We start from the raw sequence: 25,115 nt of genomic DNA on the forward strand, positions 1-25,115 counted from the left end.
TGTTTAGCGAGAGATTGCTGAAACTGGATTAGTACATGAGACCAAATCTGTCTTTTTGTAAGGCATCCAAAGCAGATATTTCCTGGGGTGAAGGCATCTGCAACAAAATGTGTGGGAATGTTTGCCATACACAATGAGAAAATAAGACTGCTGGTGCTGGCATTAAGAAGAGCCACCCTGATGCTCATGGAACAAATTCATTACACCTTACTGGATAAAATTCACTTATTTGATAGAAAATGGGAATCTTGGAAGGTTCATAGACATTTACTGCATGCTTAGGGCCATTCCATTTGAGGATTGCCTGACTTGTACTGTTGGCAGATATATAATTCTACCTATCTCTTTATTTATATTTCTCATGTACTTAGACTCTATTCTCTCTTCTTCTTTTCTTAACATTTTTACTTTTTCGATATGATTGTGCCTTTTTGAAATGTACAATTCAACTGTGCTTTGTTACTACTGTACACATTGTTTGAAGCTTTACTGTTATTTTACAGACTATTTCTTGAAAAAATAAAATCGTTTGTAAACAAAAAAAGAAGAGCCACCCATTGGCAGAAGAACTTGGCCCATGCCAGAAGAGCCACCTCATTCATACTGGTTAGTGGACACAAAGAAGTTGATTTACTAAAACTAGGGACTGCAAAATCTTGTGCAGCTGTGCATAGTAGCTGATCAGCTTCTAACTCAATTGTTCAATTAAGCTTTGACAATAAAACCTTGAAGCTGATTGGTTTCTATGTAGGACAGCACCAGATTCTGCACTCTCCAGTTTTAGTAATCTCCCCCAAAGGCTCAAACAAAACTACTCAAGTGACTGATTAGTCCTCTCAGTCTTTCCATTAGACTTGGAATTATTATTATTATGACTATTATTATATTTGAATGAGTATTACTGCTCATTATACACTTCTAAAGCTTGCCAGGCTCTGAAGAGGTAGAGGCCTTTTTATGCAGCTTTAACCTCCTCCACTTGTCCTGGACAGGTGGGGAACTATTCAGTTCTGCTGTAGGGCTGGGTGGACAAGATAAGTTTATAGTTTACCCAACAGGCAGGCATAGGACATAGGAGGCCTAACCACTGAAATTTACAAACAGTACAAAGAGGTACTTCTTTCCATGATGCTCAAAATCTTCAATGAATTTCATGGAATTTCTTCCCCAAAATGTATCTCTCAACTATACAGAGCTCTTTTGCAATTGAAATCATCAACTATTCCTGGATTTCTTGCTCAATGGGAAACAGATCAACTTATCTACAACCAGCCTGTCGGGTTTTTCCAAAACGATCAGTGCTATAACCAACAACAGCGCTTCCTCCATCCACATCAATTGTGTAGATGGGGGAATCGGCACATATTTTTTTTGTTTAACCTGCTGGTTGAATAAAAAACATTTATCATGTATGGCCTGCCTTAGATTTACCAAAACTATATAATGGGAGGACACACTTATCTATACAATCACCTTGCATTCAATCAGGCAGGCCCTTGCACTAAAGGAGATTGTACAATCAGATTGTAGAGTGTATGGTGAGCTTTACATACTTCCAAAGAACACACTTCTCCTGTTTTCAATACTAAAACTCTGCTCCACATTGTTATGTGATCGCTAAGCTCCAACACACTCTTAAAAATGCACAATCTAAGAAGGTAAGGTACTAAACAATCCATCAACAGAAGAAAAGACTGGGTATGTATTCAGGGAGAATGGTACTCACTGACAATGAGTGCATGTAAGGACAATGTGTAATCGCAAATGACCGTGATCATAAATAAAATAAAATAAACATATAAAACAAAGTTTCAATGGCGTTTAACAATGCTGAAGAGTATACAGAATAGTCTCATGTATGAATCCTGGAAAGGTGCATATAGTGACAATTGTGATAAAGTCAATAAAGCCATATAGTGTAAAACTCCATGACTCCCGTGGCTGTGGAAAATGGATATATATTGCACTAACCAGATAGCGCAATCACTTGCGCATTGGAGTATATAAGACCTACTCCTAGGTGCTCAGGATCTGGAAACACTGCAAACGGATGAAGTCTTCGAGGCAGAAGCAACCACCAGGTGTCATACATCCAGGACAGGTTAACCAGTTTCCAGCAATACAGGTCTCAGCCACCAGGGGGATTATGCACATATGTATACATTAAGTCAGGAAACACCTTCAAAAGGGGGGCTTGCAGAGGCAAAGCAAGCCCAAGAGAAGAAAAGCTCCAATGGTGTAGTAATTTTAATACTCAAAATGAAAATGCCATCAAAGGCAAATGAACATAACACTTACATTTAAAAATCCAAGATGGCCACCGGCCGTCCATACGGGCCGTGCGGTGTGCTAGTAATAGTTAGGGGCACCTCTCTAACGCGTTTCGTGTACACACACTTTGATAACGAGCACGAAACGTGTTAGAGAGGTGCCCTTACCCTGTGACGTCAATCCGCACGGCCTACATGGATGGCCGGTGGCCATTTTTGATTCCCCTGTCAGTTCCAGGCTGCAGCATGTGAGTGTATTTTCAATTGTATACACCCCCCTGTTTGAATAAAGTACTACACTATTGGGATTTTCTGTGTTTGGCTCGTTTTTCACGAGCCCCCCCAAGGCAAACCCTGGTGACTACTGCAGTACCTGTGAGGCTGGTTCCCCCTGCTGGGGAGAGAGTATACCCCTGGTACCTGGAGACCCTGATGGTGTGCTACCTGCTTAGCTGACGCTGGCCATATGACTCCCACTGTTTCCAGTTCCCAGATGTTGATGGCCAGGAGTTGGTCTTGATTCACTCAAATGCGCAATTTATTTGCGCTTTCTGGTTAGTGCAATCTACACTCATCACTTTTTTAAAGACCACAGACACGGATTGTCACCATCGACTATTATTGAAGCTTACTATCACTATATGCACTTTATTACGCCAACTCTGGATGTCTGCACGTGTCACTATTTGCAACACTACTGAGCGTTATTTCATGTAACATTTATTTGTACAGCATTGCAGCTGTATTGATCGTTTTGAATTGTCACCTATTATATGAGTTTGCTAATTTACACCTTTTTATGCTTATAGTTTATAACTAGCGCTGCATGTTTATGTATTTTATGGCTTTAGAGGGTTTTGGAGGTTTTTACCTTTCATGTTAGCGGCTTTATATACAAGTCCATCCAGCGCTCGTTCATACATTTATTATAGAACCTGAGTGCCATTCAAGCAGCTCGGCAAGAGGGGCCCCTTAGTGAGCTACCCAAAAAGTCTCTGTAGCTGTTGGGTAGATTGACTTAGTATTAACTTTATTCTATATTACATAGAACATATCTTAGCCAGTTTCTTTTAAAATTTGGTTACATAGTGATTCTAACTGGCATAAGTGTGGTAGGGATGGTGAAAACCCAATTTACCTCCTATGGACAAACCCAAAGTTCAAATACTGGAATGATGTGGTTTCAACATTAAAAGTGTATGATACCCAAACATTTCTTATCCCTGATAGGTGTCTTTGTTACCAAATACGTGTGTTAAAAAGTATCCTGTACTCTTTATATTGCTTCCTTTTTTTAAATAAAAAAAGAAAAATGGGTATTAAAAATTTTATATATATATATATATATATATATATATATAAACATGTTGGCCAGTCCCCCCTGCTTTCTTATTTTAAATTGACCATGCTAGGCATAAGAGCACATCCATCCTAGTGTGGACAGTTTTCAGACTGTGCTGTGAGAACAGCCTGTCTGTCCTTCAAAGGCCAGTGTCATGTTTCACATGATTGTCATATTGACTGTCATATGCCTTTAAGTGTTTTCTATATTTTGTCTCTGCTCCTCCTTTTCCTTTGGTTTAGATAGCCCACCCCTTTTCCCAGAAATGGATTGCAGCTCTAGCCTCATGTCATGAAGCAGGACACATTATGATCTTTTGACCTATCGAATGTTCATTGTTGTAAGATTCTCTCAGTTTATGGAATAAACTTCACAAGACCTACAAGATATCATCTCGATTGAGTCACTGACTGTGGTATCCAACTGAGGTTGAAGTTATCATTATCCCATCACAACTGTAAGTTACAGAGATCACACTTTCAATGCTTAGATTGGAGAGACAGAACAGCCAGACTTGTGCTGACACCCCCCAGTGTACTGCTGTTTCTCAATCACCACCTCTTCTATGCAGCTGACAACAGATTTAATGTGATCACTTAAAGCAAAACTACGTGATTTTTTTCTCCCATGTAGTGGGGCTGTGCCAGCACTGCATGGGTTAACTGCTTTTTTTATCTAGGGGTGCACCAAAAGGCTACCCGATCCTTCAATCCTCCAGAAAACTGCACTCTCCCACATCTAGCAGTGGACTGTTCCTGCTGTCCTCACGTCCAGAGCTGGTCTATGAGTGTGATGACATCAGGAACAGTCCATTCACAAGACTGTTGGGGTGCGGGGGGACAGGAGTGGCATGGACTAGTCTTGCACTTGGTCAATCAGCATATCTCCACTCTGAACATCAACTAGACAAAAACGAGCAGTTAACCTATGCAGTGTTGGCACAACCTCACATTTTTTTTTGCCCAGAGTTCTTTTTTAACTAAAAAAAGAAAAAAGGATATTAAAAATGTTATATACAGTATATATCTATATATATATATATACATATATATATATATATACATAACATTTTGCTTTTTATTTCTATTTTAAGCTGAATAGATTGTTTTACAAGGTGAGGGTTCACATACACTTTAAACACTGTACCTGGTATCTCTCTTGAGTGTAACCCCCTCACAGGTATACTTGTCTATTTTGATACATTTACCCTGGATCAGTATGCTATAGATATTGCTTGATAGAGTCTAATATTTCCCTTATGGTTATTCCTACACAGCTATCTCATTTGTAATAAGTGCATCCTGCAGGTACTCTAGGTGAGTGAAAATGATAGGCTTGGGAAATGAAAGCTGGATAAATGATAATATGCAAATTGATATCTCTTGTTTATTCTTTTATTATTTATATAAAGGATGTAGATGTCTGTGCCAGGGCATTGTTGGGGAAGTTCTTGCAACCTATAAATGTTAGGAGGATGCATGTGCAACGTTTGTCCTAAATGCTTTATACAATTATTTGGGGGATACTTACTAAAACTTAAGTGTAAAGATTTTAATCTTATTCATGCAATGGGGTTGATTTACTAAAACTGGAGAGTGCAAAATCTGGTGGAGCTCTGCACAAAAACCAATAACCTTCCAGGTTTTATTGTCAAAGTCTAATTAAACAAGCTGAAGTTAGACGCTGATTGCTACCATGCACAGCTGCACCAAATTCTGAGTGTACATGAACCCCATTGTTTCACTATTTCATTTATTTTATTATACAGGTGAAACTTGAAAAATTAGAATATCGTGCAAAAGTTCATTTATTTCAGTAATGCAACTTAAAAGGTGAAACTAATATATGAGATAGACTCATTACATGCAAAGCAAGATAGTTCAAGCCGTGATTTGTCATAATTGTGATGATTATAGCTTACAGCTCATGAAAACCCCAAATCCACAATCTCAGAAAATTAGAATATTACATGCAATCAATAAAACAAGGATTGTACATTGAACAATATCGGACCTCTGAAAAGTATAAGCATGCATATGTACTCAGTACTTGGTTTGGGCCCCTTTTGCAGCAACTACTGCCTCAATGCGGTGTGGCATGGATGCTATCAGCCTGTGGCACTGCTGAGGTGTTATGGAAGACCAGGATGCTTCAATAGCGGCCTTCAGCTCTTCTGCATTGTTCGGTCTCATGTCTCTCATCTTTCTCTTGGCAATGCCCCATAGATTCTGTATGGGGTTCAGTTCAGGTGAATTTGCTGGCCAATCAAGCACAGTAATCCCACGGTCATTGAACCAGGTTTTGGTGCTTTTGGCAGTGTGGGCAGGTGCCAAGTCCTGCTGGAAAATGAAGTCAGCATCCCCATAAAGCTTGCCTGTGGAAGGAAGCATGAAGTGCTCCAAAATCTCCTGGTAGACGGCTGCGTTGACCCTGGACTTAATGGAGCACAGTGGACCAACACCAGCAGATGACATGGCTCCCCAAATCAACACAGATTGTGGAAACTTCACACTGGACTTCAAGCATCTTGCAGTGTGTGCCTCTCCATTCTTCCTCCATACTCTGGGTCCTTGGTTTCCAAATGAGATGCAAAAGTTGCTCTCATCAGAAAAGAGGACTTTGGACCACTGAGCAACAGACCAGGTCTGTTTTTCTTTAGCACAGGTAAGACTATTCTGACGTTGTTTGTTGTTCAGGAGCGGCTTGACAAGAGGATTACGACATTTGAAGCCCATGTGCAGGATCCGTCTGTGTGTAGTGGCTCTTGATGCACTGACTCCAGCCTCAGTCCACTCCTTGTGAAAGTCCCCAACACATTTGAATGGCCTTTTCCTGACAATCCTCTCCAGTCTGCGGTCACCCCTGCTGCTTGTGCACCTTTTTCTTCCACACTTTTCCCTTCCACATAACTTTTTATTAATGTGCTTTGATACAGCACTTTGGGAACATCCAACTTCTTTTGCAATTACCTTTTGAGGCTTTCCCTCCTTATGGAGGGTGTCAATGATGGTTTTCTGCACAACTCTCAGGTCAGCAGTCTTTCCCATGATTGTGATTCCTACTGAACCAGACTGAGAGACCATTTAAAGGCTCAGGAACCCTTTGCAGGTGTTATGGCTTAATTAGCTGATTAGAGTGGGGCACTTTGAGCCTAGAATATTGCACCTTTTCACAATATTCTAATTTTCTGAGATTGTGGATTTGGGGTTTTCATGAGCTGTAAGCCATAATCATCACAATTATGACAAATCACGGCTTGAACTATCTTGATTTGCATGCAATGAGTCTATCTCATATATTAGTTTCACCTTTTAAGTTGCAACACTGAAATAAATGAACTTTTGCACGATATTCAAATTTTTCAAGTTTCACCTGTACTTATTTATTTTAAATCATTTATTGCTCTGGTGTCCTCCGAATTCTGGATGTGACGTACTATGTTACCAATTTTGAAGAGCTATCCCTATGACAGGGACCTCACAAGGACATGAAGTGATGAAAAATATTCCTAAAGGAGTCACAGAAAGGGAAAAAAAATCCAACAGAAATTCAAAATTATCCAAAAACAACAATCTGGCTATTTAAAAAAATAAAATAAAACATTTAGATCAATTGATGATCGGTGCTACATGATAAAATGTGTTTTTAAGAATATGAAATTCTAAATGTAACAGAAAATATTTGATATTGAGTTTATTGATAGATCGGCCTATTATATTTTTTTAAACTGCAAAATGTATTTACGTAAAACCACAAGAAAAATATATTGCACTATAGGTTTTAAACTTGAATGTTAAAATCATTCTTTTCTTGACAAATAGCTTTTTTTAACTATCATCATCAGGCTAGAACATACAGTATTTGTTAGTCATACAGAGAGGGGATAGGAGAGCACTGAACACTAGAAATCAATGAACCACAATAAGTGTGGTTACAGAAGCTTCCATGCTGTGAACTCCAAGGCCTCTCCAACTTCATTTAGCTGCCTGTTCTGTGGCACTTGGATCCCTAAGGTCTTGGAGACAGGCAGAACACTCATTTGTAAAAGAGAACAAATACAAGCTGTCTGATTCTTCCAAGCAGAAACACTGGTGTCCTGCTTAATCCCAACAGCGCGCTGAGCATACTACTATGTTCATTCTATCACCTGCTGAGTGACAGAGGTGTCACTCTTTTCTACATACGGTACTGAACAGTATAAGCAGGCTGAACTTAACCAGTGTAAAATAGTTATAAAAAATGCAGAAGTTTTAGTAAATTTATCAGCTAACACTACTTATCTTTCATAAAAGAGATAAAAGTACAGATGAGAGTAATGTGTAATTGCAGCACACAACCCAATGGCATATTGTTCGCTTTGATGCTTCTTGGAGGTTGTTGGACAGTCAGCAGAGGTTTTGGGGATCCCAGAATTCAATGAAGATCTGCAGAGACTGGCATATAAGTGCAGCAGTTATTATTATTAAAAAAGGCCCGTTAAAAATAAAAAGATATCATTCACTACAATACTAACCTAAAGTCCTGTAAACAGACGGTATCATGGACACTCTGGGCTCAGAGTACAGTGCTGTATAGAACAACAACATCATTCATGATTACCACCAACAGAAGAGGTCCCTGCACATTACTTGCCAGCCAGCCAAGGACAGCTACAAATGGCTAAATATACAATATACTTAGGTTGGCTACTGCCTTATGCAGGCCATACATGGGTCGAATTCAGAAATAATTTTCTTTAGAAAATCGGAAATTTCATGTGTTTTGTAATCTGATGGTGTCACCATTGATTTCGAAATTTGACCAACCAAGATATTAATTTCACCTCATGTTGCTATAGAAAAGAATTTTTGTGGCCAAGAATTTTCTTTCCTTTCCAGGTCACAGCTCAAGCTCCTTTCCTTTTTTCCAATTACATTGCTCGTATGATTCTCCCATCATTGTTTAGAAATTTGTTCGTTTTTCAAAACATTTCCAACATGCCCGATCACTCAAATTCTATGGTCGCTTAAAAATCGTCCGTTGCTGTGGCCCATTAACGGTGCGAAATTCAAATGAAAATTCTTAGAAAAGGTTTTCGAAAGAAAATTCTTTCAGAATTCAACCCATATATGGCCAGCTTTAGGCGCTGGTAGTTCTTAAGGGAACTGCCACCAAAAATCTGTCGCTAAACCTATACTGAATTCCTCTGACAGCTTTATCAAAATTCCTCTGACAGCTTTGTCTGTTTATGAACCAGCAGTAAATGATCGCTGCTCAGTTCTCCGGCATTCTCAGAGAACACAGTTCTCCTGTGAATGCCTTTTATGAAGCGGTGTAGATCAGTTCTCCAAACGAAGAGAGAATGATCTACAAACGCTGGAAAATGGCTGATTTTACTATAATCTCGCGAGATTACAGTAAAAGATTAGTTTACTAAGCAGAGGTAAATTATCGCTGCTTAGTTTGCGGTTCCTCCAATTCCCCAGCTCTGGGCTGGAGAATCTGGAGGGAGAACATAGATCGCCAGTGAAGGGCTGAACATGTTCTTTGCTGATCTCCTTAGTCTCATAAACTGTGAATGACAAGGGAGTAACTGCGATCCTCTGAATCACAGCTATTCTCTATGTCATAAACAGACAACTAAATGTCGTTCAATTATTGTTTAGATCTACTTTAGACCGTTTGCTGTCAGAGCCATTTTCCCATTTTTGCACACGTCAAACTGTATAATTTAGGCCTAAAGAATATTTAAAGCCCCTCAAATCTTATATTCTTTCTGAAAGCAGAGACCCTGTAGAATAAAACGATGGCTGTTCGCCTCTGTGCAGGAGCTTCCTATAAGAAAGACCAGTCACTGTTGCTTTCTCTCCTTGTGCAGGGTGACTGGTCTTGTATCCACCCCTCCTGTAGTTTTCTGCAGGTAGCCTGTAGTGGCTGAAGCTGCCATTTCCCTCCCACAGCTCTGCTCTCTTTACAGGCTGTGCAGCACAGTGATGATGCCACTGCTACTTTTACAAGATAATATCCAGGTTTGCAAAGGCATTTGGTATGCACAACGTTGTTTTATTGAGGAACTGAATTATATGAAAGGCTTTTTTTGTGCCAGAAGATCAGCTTTAAAAGATAAGGTTGAATTAAGTAAACACCAAACATACCGTTCCTCAAAATTGTGCACTCCTGTGAAATGACAAATAACTACGATACTGAAATTGTCCAGGTGACATTTAAAAACTATTTTAGCTCACCAATTTAGAGTTAGTACTGAATTATGTCCCTAGAAATATTGCTTCACTCTGGTGTGCACAGTGATCCCTATTATGTGTGATGTAATTGTCCCTTTCATACATGTGTGCTCTCCACACACTGTATGTATTTGTATTTGTGTGTAACTAGGGACAGGGGCTTTAAAAAACTTTTTCTGGGTGTTTTTTAATTTATTTGATTAATCTTAAAATGTTTAAACTCTGCTTATTTTTTTTTTACTCACCTTCATTGCTATTACATAAGACTGATAAATCCCCTATGTGACAGTGATAGTACATGTTACAGGTTTTCTTTAAGGAGATGTCAGGAGTCTATTAGACCCCTAATATTACCTCTGCTCTATGTTGAAGCTGATTGAGCACACACGTGCTTTTTCAGCTTCTACCCTGCCCAGATAAGCCAGGGACTAACAGCTCTGAACCCAGACGTGCTCAGAGATGATCGCTTTCAGGTTCATTCTTCAAAGGGGAGATCAATGAATGGATGTTTATTAATCCCCCCCCCCACTTTCCATCCTGGCACCTGACATGGAAGTCCCAAACACCCAGGAGGAACAGGTAAGCCAGGACAAATTAAGGGGTGATCAAGTAGGGGGGCTTGAAAGTGATCTAGAAGCTTTACAGAGCTTGAATCACTTCTAGTAAGTCAGCCAGGAGTTAAAAGTAAGCAAACTCCTGGCTGCTATAACAGTTGGGAGTATGTTTAAATGCCAGTGATACTGCTGACATAAGAGTTACTTCAACATCAGCAAAAGTGTTAAATCTGAGGTTATGTTTATAGCCAAGGATATTATCACTGGGTCTCTGTGCTTCTCTATGCAAGGCAGGCAGACAAATTATTTATGAGACGGGGCTGACAGGGTGCTGTACATAGCTTCTTGAACCTTCACAGCACTCTGCCATAATACTTCTCTCAAGAGCCCTCAGTTCTGATGCAAGCAGTAGGCTGGCTCTTGGGAGGAGTTATTCAAATATCAAAATGCCTTGATGGGTGGATGACAGTCTGGAGCAGCCTGCATTCCTAAGCAGACTGTATTTGCATTTAAAACACCCTAGGTCACAGATGTCAAACACAAGGCCCGCGGGCTGAATTTGGCCCAGGACATTTCATGTGGCCCCTACAACTGTTCTGCAGCTATGGTACCCCCCCCCCCCCCATCTCTGTCTCTACCTTGTCTCAGCAGTTGGCAGCAGAGAGGAGGACAGAACTCCTCTGCCAGATCCTGCAGCTCTCTGCAGCTGCAGCACCCCCTCATCCCCTGGTCTCAGCATTCAGCAGACTCTGGTAACTGGCTCCACATCTCCTCTGATCCTCCTCCAGACCCTTCACTTTCTGCTTCCCAGATCTGCCCCCAAAGGGTCTGCATGGTAATGTTTGGTAGGATGGGGATTCTTGACATCTGATATATAGGGGGTGGGGTGCTCTAGTCTTACAGATACAGCCAGCCCTTTGAGGGCAACCATAATGCTGATCTTGCTGCAATGAAATGAAGTTTGACACCCCTGCCCTAGGTCATACTTACATATGATGCTGAGCCTTCATAATTAAAAGAATTGAAATCCAAAGAATAAAAAGGGCAGACCAAGGACAATAAGTCTAGGGAAGATAAGATTAGATGACCCCAGATGTCCTCAGCCAGGAAATGAGGTAGACTCTATCTGACTTGTAATATCTAATGCACACTGTGTGAAGCTTGCAGTATGCAGTGAAATCAAAGTAAGCAATTTCAGTATAGTAGAAGGGGCTGTGCAGCTGTGCTGGAGTTCAGCTCTGATTGTAAACCTGACAAGAGAAAAAAAAAAGGGAAATTTCTGCATTTTTGCCTAACACTATATTTAAAACCCTATCCTGCTTAACCTGTACTAAAAAATATGTATACTTTCTTGTTTTTAGCCCACTCTGGGCCGGTCACATTATCCTCTGTATTAACGCATGGATTACTACACATGTTACCACAATGCAATGCGTAGAAATACAATAAAGTGCATACCCTGTTTTTTGACAGCGAACAGCACTATAATGCACCTTGTTGAGTTGCTGCACATTGCAATATGCAGCAACAAACGTCCTTCAGAATGGTTCATTAGAGTTCCATTCACAATGAAAGGCAGGGCACCACACCAGTGTTGCAGAACTGCATGCAGTAATCGCTTTACTACAAAACCATGGTGTAAGTAGGCTCTAAAGTACAAATATACTTTTGTCAAATAATGGAAACGATGTCTGCTGATGATCAGCTTCCAGGTTTTATTGCCAAAGCTTAGCTGAAAAAGCTAAAGTTAGAGGCTGATTGGCTACCATGCACAGCTGTACCAGATTCTGAGTGCACCCATTTTAGTAAATCTACCCTATGGTTTGTGAGCAGTTTATGTTGACCACTTCATTTTATTTTAACCGTTATTTTACTATAAGCTGGATGGGAGCTCTATAGCTCTGGGTGGACATCATACGATGTCCTCCCTAGAACAAACTTCGCGTGCACCCTACAGGCCTTGCTGTGTCACAATCTGTCACCTGCTGTGTCCACTGGATCAGTGTACTGGCCCACTGCCAGTACCATGTTATCGCCGTGACCAATCAAACTCTAGAACAAACTTTGCATGCACCCTACAGGCCTGGCTGTGTCTCAGTCTGTCACCTGCTTTGTCCACCGGATCAGTGTACTGGCCCACTGCCAATACCATGTTATTGCAGTGACCAATCAAACCCTAGAACAAACTTTGCATGCACCCTACAGACCTGGCTGTGTCACAATCTGTCACCTGCTGTGTCCACCAGATTAGTGTACTGGCCCACTGACAGTACCATGTTATCGCCGTGACCAATCACAGCACATCAAATGACAATTGTACACATTCGATGGCTTCCATTTATGCCATTCAGTGTGTACTATTGTGTTACTCTCTGTGATTGGTCACATTGATCACTTGGTACAGACAGGGATAATTACAGCCCATCTGTACTATGTGATTAGTTGTGGCCAAAAAGTACATACTGAATGAATAGATTTCATTTAGAAGAAAGGGTTGCTTATAAGAGTGATTTTCACTGTTATAAGCTATAATCGTGTGTAAAAAAAAACAATCCCGATCACCTCCCCAGAGTGGTACAGTGCTACTATGGTAACACAGTGTTGTTCTGGGCATAGTATGCACAAATGTAATAAAAAAGAAAAAAATATTTAAAACATTGAGAAAAAAATTAAGATTTTTTTTTTTTGCATACTGTTGCCAGTCAATCTGCCTGACCACCGCCACACCAGTTACATGATGACACTGTACTGCACTAATGACAGTATGTAAAAAAAAGAAAATTGTGAAAAAAAATATTTTTGTTCAAACAATTTTTATTAATAGTAAATCAGAGTAACATAAACTGGGAGACATTACCATTATACATTGGACATTGTAGTGATAGCAAAACAGAAGAAGAGAAGATCACGGTACAAATGTCTATATATTTCCAACAAAAACAGGTAGTTAAGAATTTATGACAAATAACGTTATATCGTTGGTCAATCAGGGTAATGGCTCACAAGGGCATTAAAGAGGGAGGGAAGTTTAGAGGGGGATCAAACAGGGGGAGGGGGGCAGGGGAGAAGGAATAGCAACAATGACTCCATGAACTTTATCGAGTGTACGACAGCCCCTATGAGCTATGTATGAAGGGCTATTAACAATACCCATGGGGCATAGCACACAAATCAAGGAAGGAGGAGTGATTCGTCAAAGTTAGGTGGGAGGAAGCGCTCTACCCAGGGAGTCCATATGCACAAGAATTTAGGGATCGTGTCAAGAATTGTGGCTTCCAACTTTGCATGTATCATGGCTTGTGTTAATTTGGTTTTGACAGCCGCAACACTTAGAGTGGGGGATTTCCAGGTTTTCGCTATAACCTGCTTAGCCGCCGTTGTGACTTGCATAAGGAGTTTGAATTGCGAATTGGAGATGCCATGGGGGCGTTGATTGAGTAGGGCTGTTGTTGGATCAGGTCGTAGAGTGATAGTACTGAGTGTGGATAGTATGGTGAAAATTTCAGCCCAAAAGATTTGGGCTACTGGGCAGTCCCACCAAATGTGATAATGTGTTCCTGGGTCCGCACAGCCTCTGAAACAGTTGGGTGAATAGCTAGGGGTAAATTTTGCAATTCTCGCTGGGACTAAGTACCAGCGAGTTAAGACTTTATAGTTCGTTTCTAATGCTATGATGTTCTGCGAAGATGATTTTGTATTGGCCCAAATGTGGTCCCAATCTGATGAGTCGAGTCCCTTACCTAAATCCTTTTCCCACCTATGGGTGAAGGGAGGGGGGTGCGTAGTAACCGAAGTAGTGAAGAGTGAGTATAGGCATGAAATAAGACCACGCCTGTGAGGGTCTTTACAACACGCCCGTTCAAAGAAAGACATGGTATCTGGTTGATTGGTTACTGTTGCGTAAGGGGCGTAGAAATGTTGTAGTTGTAAGTATCTGAATATCTCAGAAGCTGGAAGACTATGCGTTTCCCGCAGCGAGGCAAAGGATTTAAACGTATTCCTCTGTAGGAAATGATATGTACGGAGCAGGTTACCAGAGGTCCAGGCTTTGAATAATAGGGGTGTCTGCCAGGCCGGGGGAAAAGCTGGGTTTCGGAGAAACGAGAACATGGGATTATGTGGCGATTGGAGGAGATAACGGGCTTTCAGTTTGTCCCATAAGGATAAGAAGTGGGAGGTGATGGGGTTGGTTATAGAACGGCGGTCTATTGGCCTCAACCAGAGCAAGTTAGCTGTAGATAGGGGGTCGCACTCTATCGATTCGAGGGCAACCCATTGAGGGATTTCAGAGGTTGCATGATACTTAGGTAACTGAGCTAAATGCGCTGCTTGATAGTACTTGCTAATGTCAGGTAGGCCGAGACCTCCATTAAGCTTAGGGCGATATAGGGTGGAGCGAGGTATACGAGGGTGAGTATTGCCCCATACGTAGGAAAAGATGTGACGCTGCAATGTGCGGAGGTAGTGAGGGGGGACTGGGATTGGGAGGACTCTAAATAGGTACAGTTGTGGCCAAAATTATTCAACCCCCACTGAAATTGAGTGTTTTGGCCAGTTTGACATTGCTTTTGATCATTCAGTCATCTTGCTTACATTTACATTAAAGAGGCACTTGTAGGTCAGACAAATATAACATAACAGTTATAATGAAATAACCACAAATGTCTTTTCTGTGCTCACAGCATTATCAGTTTTATTCAACCCCCAAGTGACATTCAATCTTAGTACTTAGTACAGCATCCTTTTACAGTTATAACAGCTTTTAAACGTGAAGCATAGCTTGACACAAGTGTCTTGCAGCGATCTACGGGTATCTTCGCCCATTCTTCATGGGCAAAGGCCTCCAGTTCAGTCACATTCTTAGGCTTGCGCACTGCAACTGCTTTCTTTAAGTCCCACCAGAGGTTCTCAATCGGATTTAAGTCTGGTGACTGCGATGGCCACTCCAAAATGTTCCAGCCTTTCCTCTGCAACCATGCTCTAGTGGACTTGGAGGTATGCTTGGGATCATTGTCCTGTTGAAAGGTCCAACGTCTCCCAAGCCTCAGGTGTGTGACGGACTGCATCACGTTTCCATCCAATATCTCCTGGTACTGAAGAGAATTCATGGTACCTTGCACACGCTGAAGCTTCCCTGTACCTGCAGAAGCAAAACAGCCCCAAAGCATGATTGACCCTCCACCATGCTTCACAGTAGGCAAGGTGTTCTTTTCATCATAGGCCTTGTTCTTCCTCCTCCAAACATAGCGTTGATCCATGGGCCCAAACAGTTCTAATTTTGTTTCATCAGTCCACAGAACACTATCCCACAACTTTTGTGGTTTGTCCACATGGCTTTTGGCATACTGCAGTCGACTCTTCTTATTCTTTGGAGACAGCAAGGGGGTACGCCTGGGAGTTCTGGCACGGAGGCCTTCATTACGCAGTGTGCGTCTTATTGTCTGGGCTGAAACTTCTGTACCCACATCTGACAAATCTTTTCTCAGTTCCTCAGCAGTCACACGGGGACTTCTCTCCACTCTACGCTTCAGGTAGCGCACAGCAGTCGAAGTCAGCATCTTCTTTCTGCCACGACCAGGTAGCGTTTCAACAGTGCCCTTTGCCTTGAATTTGCGAATGATGCTTCCTAAGGTGTCTCTTGGTATGTTTAACATCTTTGCAATCTTCTTATAGCCATTGCCCTTCCTGTGAAGAGAAATCACCTCTTCTCTTGTCTTCCTGGACCATTCTCTTGCCTTCACCATGTTTGTAACCACACCAGTAAATGTCTAGAAGGAGCTGAGTATCACAGTCATTTTAAAGCTGCCTAATTGGTGCTTATTATGCTTGATTGCTGCTCGGTGACATCCACAGGTGTTTTCAATACCTGATGGAAAGCACCTGTATGAACCTCTGTTCTTCAGAGTGGTAGTCTTTAAGGGGTTGAATAATTGTGGCAATGAAGAAACCACATAAGAACCATTTACTACTGTATTACATAAACAATTGATGTCATTTTAGTTGCATTTGGGTAGTTACAACGTCCTTGTAGGATTTGATTCTGAATACAATTCCAAATGTACACTATAGTCCCTAAACCCCTTTACAGCATTGGGGGTTGAATAATTTTGGCCACAACTGTATAGGATTTTTGGGAGAATTGACATCTTAATAACTGTTATTCTGCCTAGCCATGCAAGGGGAAGGGAAGACCATTTAGTCAAAAGCGCAGAAAGATGGTTTAGCATCGTTAGGTAATTAGCTGCGTAAAGGTCTGATAACTTAGGTGTCAGCTTGATTCCTAAGAAGAGAATATGACACTGTGACCAAGGGAATGGTAGGATCTGCTTCAGATGTGCCAGCTCTGTAGGGGGGAGAGAAATGTTAAGAGCAGTTGATTTATTAGGATTTATTATTAAACCAGAGAGCGAGCCAAACGCCTCGAGAAGCCGGAGTAGGGAAGGAGAGGAAGTCAGTGGGGATGTGAGGAAGAGCAAGACGTCATCCGCAAAGAGACATAACTTATGATGTGTGCCCCCTATCTCGAGTCCCCTGACATCCGGATTAGCTCTGATTAAGAGGGCCAAAGGCTCTATAGCCAGAGCGAAGAGCAAGGGGGACAGAGGGCAGCCCTGTCTCGTACCTCTGGAGATCGGGAACTGGGCTGACGTGTGCCCCAAATACCTAATTCTGGCCGAGGGCTCTCGATACAGCGAGAGAATCCAGGTTAAAAAGTGTGGGCCAAAACCCCAGCGGTGTAAAATGTAGTTGAGGTATGGCCATGAAACTGTATCAAATGCTTTCCGGATATCTAAGGACAGGAAACAGGCGGGAATATTGCGAGACTTGGCTAGATTTGCCAAGAGAGATGCACGTCTGATGTTATCTCCTGCTTGTCTAGTTGGGATAAAGCCCACTTGGTCGTTATGGATTAGAGAGCCAATACACATATTAAGGCGTATGGAAAGGATTTTCGCTAACAGTTTGATATCAATGTTCAGGAGAGAGATTGGCCTATAATTGGACCATTGCGTGTCATCGGAGTTTGGTTTTGGGATTATTGAAATGTTCGCTTGTACTGTTTCAGGGTTGAAGGCTTGGCCAGATAGTAAAGCATTAAAGGCATTAGTAAGTATGGGTATAAGGAGATGGGCAAATTTTTTATAGTAAGTGGCAGAGAAACCGTCCGGTCCCGGGCGTTTACGCAGTTTTAGGCTTTTAATAGCATCCATTGTTTCGGCTGGGGAGATGGGTTGCTCTAGTGTCCCTATTTGGCACTCTGAGAGTTTCGGGAAAGAAATGGAGGTTAGAAGGATATCAGCTTGTGTGGAATCAAAAGGTGTGGAGGAAGAGTAAAGCTGTGACAGATGCTTATGGAAAGTCTGTAATATGTGCTCAGGATTACTAGTGAGGTTACCAGAAGAGGTGCGTATCTGGATAGGTCTAGTGGGCTGGTCCAGCCTGCGAAGTGAGAGGGCCAGGAATGTATTGGGTTTATTTGCCTTAGTATAATACTTGTGCCTAGACCTACAAAGTGAGAGTTCCGCTTGGTTCGTGAGAAAGAGATCCAACGCCAATCTAGATCGCTCTAGGGCCTCACGGTTGGCAGGTGAAGGGGCCGCCTGGAAGTCTTGATGGGAACGATCATAGGTCTGCTCCAGTGAGAGACGTTGTTGTCTTTTGGTTTTATTTAGGAAGGATGCTTTGCTAATGCAAAACCCTCGCAGTACCAGTTTATGTGCTTCCCATAACAGGAGAGGAGAAATATCAGGCGATTGGTTAAGAGAGAAATAGTCCTTGAGGGCGGCCTCGATTTCTAGACAGTGCGCTGGATTTGCGAGCAGGTTATCATTAATGATCCAAGAGAATTCTGCTGGGGATGGGGCTAATGAGGCCATAGACGTGAGTACGGTGCAATGGTCAGACCAAGGGATTGGAATTATTTCAGATGTCAGGAGCCGGGGAGAGGAGGCGGTGGTAATGAAAATATGATCTATCCTGGAGAATGACGGTGGGGGTGAGAATAGAAAGTGTATTGGCGTTTAGCCGGGTTGAGTTCCCGCCACGTATCTATCAAAGAATGACGTTGTAGTATGGCTTGGAAGGTGTGTTTAGAGGTAGGGGCAGGGGAGGAATGAGGAGATTTGTCAAGAAAGGGATATATTACACTATTAGAGTCTCCGCTGACAAATAAAGTACCGCGCTTATGATGGTCTATAACTGAGAGTATGTGGGAGAGGAATGGTAAGGGATCTTGGTTTGGGGCATAGTATGCAACAATAGTGACATCCACATCTAGGAGTTGCCCTACTAGCAGAAGGTAACGACCCTCCGGGTCTTTGATTTCGGTGTGTAGCGTGAAAGGTGTTGTGCGATGAAAGGCTATCAGTACCCCCCTACGTTTGGTGGTTGCAGAGGCTGTATAGACCTGGGGATAACGGGGACCGAAAAATTTGGGGGTGGAGTTGGGGGTGTAGTGTGTTTCCTGTAGACAGACGACGTGAGCTTTAAGCGTAGCAAAGGTTCAGAAAGCCTTATTACGCTTCTGTGGGACATTAAGGCCCTGTACATTCAGGGTGAGGATAGTTAGCGAGCCCATGGTGAGAGTGCGTAGTGGCTTGAGTAGCGTGGCATCACCAGCTGGGATGGAGCCTGACGATTACTGTGGGAGATGAGAGCATTGCGGAGTATGTTGCGCAAAGTCATGGAGTCATGTTGGGGGGAGGGAGGGGGGTTACGGTATGGGAAGGGTAACATGGAGAAAGGGGTGTAGGAGGCCAATTAAGGCCTAAAAGGCGTGTTCCCAAGGACACCCTGAGTCAGGGTGGGCAAGGGAGCAATAGTAGCCCAAGTGTTATTAAATAGCCAATAACACAGGGGCTAGTGTGGAGTGAGCATGTACGTGGACCGTAAGGATGACAGCTATATGGTAAATAAATGGTGGTGGGGTCCCGGTAGAAAAAACAAGCACAAAAAACATCCAAGGAAATCAGGATGTCCTAGGCTCAGATGGCTCCAGCAGCGCTGGTGCGACCCCTCGGGCGTGGAGGTGCAACAGCGCACGCCGTCAAAGCCTGGGTTCCCGAATGCAAACCAAAATAGGGCCCAGGAAGGGAAGGCCAGGACAATCTCCAGATTATGTGGCAACCAAAATCCAACAGGCAAAGGGAGAGATGGCATCAAGGGCACCAACCACATAGACAGACAAGAGAGTACACCGCTTGGCGTGTAGAACAAAAAGAGAAAGCGTGGGACATATTTCAGTCCATAGTGTCTTGTGAGGGGAGACCCGGTGACGAAAAACGCCCTCTTTTGTGGAGGCTGAGTTGACCTTCAGATGCTCGTGTGGGGCAAGACTTCCGTGGCGAGCAGGATGTGGACCTCCGCTTAGCGCTCTCTGGAGGCATCGCTGGGGAGAGTAGTTGTAGGATCCGCAAGGTATCTAGTAGGTCCTCAGGAGTCTTGCAGGTGTAATCCCGGGTTTGGTAGCGGAATCGCACAGCAAAGGGGAAGCTCCACCTATACGGTATGGCGTGTTGTTGAAGTACTTGTAGGTGGGGTTTCATCGCCCTGCGCTTGGAGATAGTTGTGGGGCATAAATCTTGGAATAATTGGTAATTATGTCCCTGGAATTGTAGAGATTCTGCGTTACGGGCAGCTTGTAGAAATTGCTCCTTAGTACGGAAAAAGTGGAGCTTGGCTATGATGTCACGTGGCGGGCCATCTGAGCGTCGTGGTGCTAACGCCCTGTGGACTCTATCCAATTCCAATCTTTCGATTGGGATAGCTGGGGCGAGCTCTTGAAACAGAGCTGTTATCGTTGATTGAACGTCGATGATGGTTTCCGGAAGGCCACGGATAAGTAGGTTTGAACACCTTGCTCGGTTTTCACAATCCTCCAGTCGCGTCAGCAACGTTGCGTTTTCGTCACGCAATAGGTCAAGGTCTTCCGTATGTGTCTGAAGCGAAGCGTCAAGACCGTCCACTCTCTGTTCTAGGTCCGCAGTGCGCTGTCCCAATTCACGGATTTCCCTAGATAGTGTGGCAGTGATGCGGTCCGAGGTTTGCTTCAAAGCTTTGTGTAGCATTTTTTCGAAGCGTGATAGTAGGTCAGGGGGTGTAAGGTCAGGCGTCAGGGCTTGTGCAGGGACATCTGTTTCAGTGTCAGACTCACCCTCAGATGTGCAGGGATGGCTGGGCTGCGGATCTAGCAGGGCTGCGTATGTCCCTGCAGCTTGCTTGCCTCCATGAGCTGGGGCGGCGGCCATCTTTGTGGAGGCCTTCGCCAGGGCCTCCTTAATTGTTTTAGTTTTAGTTGGAGGGGGGACCTGGTGCCGGGGTGCCCCTTTAACCATTTTGCTGCTTGTCAATAAGGGGGGGCTGTTATTCAGGTCTCAGCCCCCATTCTCTCTGCAGCCTCAGAGATGTGCTGGCTTTCGTGGGCGGGCCTGTAAGTAACACACTATGGGGATGGAGTCCCCTGTCGGATTTCTCCGACTTGCTGCAGCTGATCCGCCGTTGAGCAGGGCGGATCAGACCCTGGAGAGGTTGCCTTGCAGGTCGAGTCCCCCTGGGCTGGATTGCGGGCTGGGACCCGCTGCTTCCCGGCACTTTTGTGGGCGGGCCTGGGGGTGACTCACTATGGGGACGGAGTCCCCTGTCGGATTTCTCCGACTTGCTGCATCTGACCCGTCGTTGAGCAGGGCGGATCAGACCCTGGGAGGGTTGCTGTGCAGAACGGGTCTCCCTGGGCTGGGTTGCGGGCCGGGACCCGCAGCTTTTCGGCGCTGTCACCCGACGGGGAGACGGAGCCTCTTCAGGACATGTCCGTCCCGCCGGCCGCGCACTCCCTCGAAAAAAATATTTTTAAAAGTTTTTCATATTACAAAAAATGAGAACTTCACAAAACTCGCCATGCCTCTCACTAAATACTGTGGACTGTCTACATTCCTAAAAGAGGTAATTTGAGGGATATTTTTACTGTCCTGGCATTTTTTGACCTCAAGAAATGAGATAGGCCTTCAGTACACCAGGATTTGTTAATTTTCAAATATACACTATATTGCCAAAAGTATTGGGCCAGCCCTCCAAATCATTGGATTCAGGTGTTTCAATAACCTCCTTGGCCACAGGTGTATACAGTCAAGCACCTAGGCATGCAGACTGCTTCTACAAAAATTTGTGAAAGAATGGGTCGCTCTCAGGAGCTCAGTGAATTCAAGCGTGGTACTGTGATACGTTGCCACCTGTACAATAAGCCCATCTGTGAAATTCCCTTGCTACTAAATATTCCACAGTCAACCTTTAGTGGTATTATAACAAAGTGGAAGCAACTGGGAACAACAGCAACTCAGCCATGAAGTGGTAGGCCATGTAAAATGACAGAGCGGGGTCAGCAAATGCTAAAGCACACAGTGCACAGAAGTCACCAACCATCTGCAGAGACAGTAGCTAAAGAAATCCAAACTTCATGTGGCCTTCAGATTAGCACAACAACAGTGTGTAGAGATCTTCATGGAATGGGTTTCCATGGCTGAGCAGCTGCATCCAAGCCTACATCAACAAGTGCAATGCAAACTGTCGGATGCAGTGGTGTAAAGCACCACACCACTGGACTCTGGAGCAGTGGAGATGTGTTCTCTGGAATTACGAATCACACTTCTCTGTCTGGAAATCCCATGGGCATATCTGGGTTTGGCGGTTGCCAAGAGAATGGTACTTGCCTTACTGCATTGTGCCAAATGTAAAGTTTGGTGGAGGGGGGGTTATGGTTTGGGGTTGTGTTTTAGGGGTTGGGCTTGGGCCCTTTGTTCCAGTGAAGGGAACTCTTAAGGCAAGGGTGTCCAAACTATAGCCCTCCAGGTGTTGAGGAACTGCAAGTCCCATGAGGCCTTGCAAGACTCTGACATCCGCAGGCAAGACACCCAGAGGCAGAGGCATAATGGGACTTGTAGTACTTCAGTAGCTGGAGGGCCATAGTTTTGACACCCCTGTCTTAAGGCCTCAGCATACCAAGACATTTTGGACAATTTCATGCTCCCAACCTTGTGAGAACAGTTTGGGGTTGCCCCCTTCCTTTTGACTGCACCAGTGCACAAAGCAAGGTCCATAAAGACATGGATGAGTGAGTATGGGGTGGAGGAACTTGACTGGCCTGCACAGAGTCCTGACCTCAACCCCATAGGACACCTCTGGGATGAATTAGAGCTGAGACTGCGAGCCAGGCCTTTTCGTCCAAAATCAGTGCCTGACCTCACAATTGAGCTTCTAGAAGAATGATCAAACATTCCCTTAGACACACTCCTAAACCTTGTGGACAGCTTTCCCAGAAAAGTTGAAGCTATTATAGCTGCAAAGGGTGGGCCAAACCAATACTTGACCCTGCGGACTAGGACTGGGATACCATTAAATTTCATGTACTTGTAAAGGCACGTGTCCCAATATTTTTGGCAATATAGAGTATATACCAAAGTTTGTGGATTCTGCAACATTTCTATAAATAATAAACACTGACACATTTTGGCCTAAATTTATGAAGAAAGATTATTTATTTGAAATTCTTTTTCACAGAAAGGAAGAAGAAAGGAATAGGAAAAACGTGCAAGAAGTAAAAAAGCCAGTGCTGATTAAATATCACCAAAATAAAGCTCTATTTGTGTGTAAAAAAGATAAAAATTTAATATGGGTACAGTGTTGCATGACCGTGCAATTGTCATTCAAATAGTGGCAGAACTGAAAGTTGAAAATTGGCCTGGGAAAGAAGGAGGTGAAAGGGGTGAAGAGGGTGGAAGTATTGAAGTAGTTGAATTATACATGTTCTCTACAACCATAATGTAGAAGTTCTTATATTATTATATTATCACCAATATAATCATAGGCAATAATGTACATTTGCATTCCAATATGATTCCAAAGACACAAATTATTTTTAAAAGATATGCTGCAAAATAAGATGACTAAATCACTATGTGCAAGCTGCTTAGGTATTACATTAATTAAAATCAAATTAAAAGTACAAGAAAATGCCAAAAATGTTTCCTTATAAGATATTTAACAGAATGAAGCAAAGCACATGAAGAAGAATAGGCATATTTGATGGTGGAGACGCCAGAGGCAGTATCTAATAAGATTTTTTTTCTTTCCAGCTGAAGGCTTCATTGTGTTTTCAGAACATATCAAAACAATGAATCTATAGAGATTGGATGGTACTAGACTGCAAACATTGTAATTACCTTGTTAAAGCTGAATTTCATGCAGATATAAAAGATACACGTTAATGCATTTTATATTCATTAACATATACTTAAATGGTTTAAATGCAAGCAGTGTAAGTACCTGAATTTAGCTAAGGCAGGCCATAGACGGTGCAAATTTCTTTCCTGCAACAACAGGTTGCAAGAAAGAAACTCGCTTGATTCCCACATCAACACAGACAGTATTGACAGGGGAATCCCACCCATCGAGTCATTGTATTCTCCCAGCGGGAGGCGAGGGGAGCCCTTCCAGCCAGGAGAACACAGGAATTATTGCTAGCAGCTCTAATAGCTGCTAGCAATAATCACGTTACTCCAGCAGAATTTGATCAACTTGGGTATATTTAGCCTGCCCATAGATTCGAACCGTCTATGTCCGACCTCAGTTTTAGCCTCTTGTAGTTCATTGTACAGCAGGATTAAGACTGTGGAAGGAAAAAGCAGTCAGTCAGCTGTGCTACAGTGCAAGCAACAGGTTGATCGGAGGAGAGAGTAGAGTGAAAGAGAGATGAGCTTACCAGTGTGCTGTTTCTCCTTTCACTGTCCATTCACATGATAGAAGTGGGGAAAAGAGCTGTAAGCTGTATTTCTGAACCAGGGGCGGACTGACCATTTGGAAACTCAGTAGGAGGCCCCATGAGATGCCCCGGTACCTTTTTCATATGCTTTTTTGAGTTTGGGCAAGGACACAAGGGCCCCATGATCCCCTATTGCCCGGGGGCCCCATGAGTTGTCAGTCTGCCCCTGTTCTAATCTGCAACAGAGAAATATCAGCTCCTCTTTCTTGCCAGGCAGGAATAGGCTGTGACAGCTCTCATATATGTATGTATTTCATCTGTGTATTTTGTTGTTTGTCTAGAGTCCAGCTTTAAAATGGGGATGACATATGTTCTACACCTTTGCAGATATTACACTTTTATTTATCAATTCCCTCTAAAAACTCTCCTCACCCAAAAGGGGAAGTTCCACTTGTTTGTATCCCCCCTCCCTCCACTGCCACATTTTGCACTTTTTTTGGGGGGGAGCAGGTACCTGGTTTTTCAGGTACCTGCTCCCACTTAGGGTCAGATGCCCCGCAGCTCTCTGGGACACTTCACATGTACCAGAAGACTGAGGGACCATTCAAAAAGTGCAGCGCGCTTCATGCATGTGCAGTTGGCTTTATTGACAGTTTCTATTAATGAAGGTTCCTGCACCTGCACCTGAAGCTGATTGAAGAATTGGCTTGGGTGAGGACATCGATGGATCCCTGGACAGGTATGTGTCCCTATATTAACATTCAGCAGCTACAGTATTTGTAGCTGCTAACTTTTATTTTTTTTAGGGTGCCTGGAGCTCCTCTTGAAACTTGAAAGCAGTTGTAAAGCCTTTTTTTTTATAAAATACCAAACATGTTATACTGACCTGCTCTGTGCAATGGGATTGTACCTTCTCTTTGGGGGTCCCCTGCCAGCACTGTCTACTCCTTCTCTTTGGTGTCTCCCCCCATAGCAAAC

This window comes from Staurois parvus, unplaced genomic scaffold, assembly GCF_062004578.1.
Source record: "Staurois parvus isolate SC_StPar_1 unplaced genomic scaffold, SC_StPar_1.0 ptg000454l, whole genome shotgun sequence".
In the NCBI taxonomy this organism is placed as follows: Eukaryota; Metazoa; Chordata; class Amphibia; order Anura; family Ranidae; genus Staurois; species Staurois parvus.